At 49.8% G+C, this 1,210-nt stretch overlaps 1 pseudogene; it reads right to left on the bottom strand.

The window, feature by feature from the left end:
- Nucleotides 1-234: 234 nt before the first annotated feature.
- LOC147205677 (uncharacterized) lies at nt 235-1,210 on the bottom strand (annotated as a pseudogene).

Raw genomic sequence — 1,210 nt, 5'->3', positions numbered from 1 at the left:
TGTTGACACATGTGACAAGCCATGTGTCAACCTCGCGGCGCACTCGAAGAGAGAGACTGGAAGCCAACGTTTCCCGTCTTCCAATTTCTCTATCCCTGTGTCATCCGGTTGTGCTCTCTTATTTGTGCAATATTTTCGTTTTGTGTGAGGTGCTAAAATTTGTCTTGATTTCAAATCATCATGTGTTGTGTTCTGTGCCTCTATTGCTAGTACGTCACGTGTTACTGCAATTTGTCAGCTGAATTGAACGGCCAGAGTAGTCATCACTTTCCAATTGATGTATTGACGCACCCTGCCATCCTATGTTTCCTCGCACCCCGGATTGGCGGTGGAGGGGCTCCACAGGTGGTTTGGAATGGAGCTGGCAAGGTTATTCATGTTTTTCCACTCACATTGCCCTGGTTTACCGAGCGGTATGTAAATGTGTTGCCCGGGTGAGAGGAGGGGCTTGACCGCCCTTCCCACCCGCGCAGTTGCGAAACACCACTGATCTTTCCAATACACGTGTTCAATGACGATACCCTGGGGTTCCAGGCCCAGAAAAACTTTCGTGTAGTCCGGGTCTGGTCCCGGTGTCTGCTTACGTCTTATGGTCACGTGCAGGTTGTTCACCGTTTGCACGTTACCTCCTGGCTTTAATTTGGTACCTGCCAATCGAACTAGACATTCGGAACTCCGAGTTACGTCATCGTTCGGTAAATCGAGCGTCCAAAAATAGCGAGCATCATCTTGACTATTCCCCATGCAGGCTTCAACCTGGCCCTTGTGATTTACGATGGTGTAAATCTCGAGTTGTGTTTGAGCATCTCGTCCCAATAAATTGTGCGGTGAGTGAGGGTTTAACGCAGCTTCGACGAGTGCCTTCCGGTCTGGATTTGTGGGGGAAGTGATGGAAGTGATGGTTGCGATAACGTCAGGGGCTGCACGGAGCCATGTGCTCCTTTCATGCGGATTTTGCTGTCGCCTGGCTTCACAGTATCGCGATCCCAACGACCGAGAACAGTGATATCGGGGCCGTGTCAACAAGGAAGACGGTCGGGATTCCTTCGACCAACAACGTCATTTCCGGTTTAGTTACGGACGAGGTTTGACATCTCAGCAGGTAGTTTTCTGTGTCAAAAACATGATTGCTACTGGCTAAAATGTCGCCTTCGTCCTCACTTGAAGTAGGTGATTCGAACAAAGGCGCAGAGGCCTTTACCGCTGTCAT

Source organism: Hippocampus guttulatus, chromosome 4 (genome assembly GCF_054856545.1).
Source record: "Hippocampus guttulatus isolate MCC_2025c chromosome 4, RoL_Hgut_1.0, whole genome shotgun sequence".
NCBI lineage: Eukaryota > Metazoa > Chordata > Actinopteri > Syngnathiformes > Syngnathidae > Hippocampus > Hippocampus guttulatus.
This window is presented reverse-complemented; position numbering and strand designations above follow the sequence as displayed.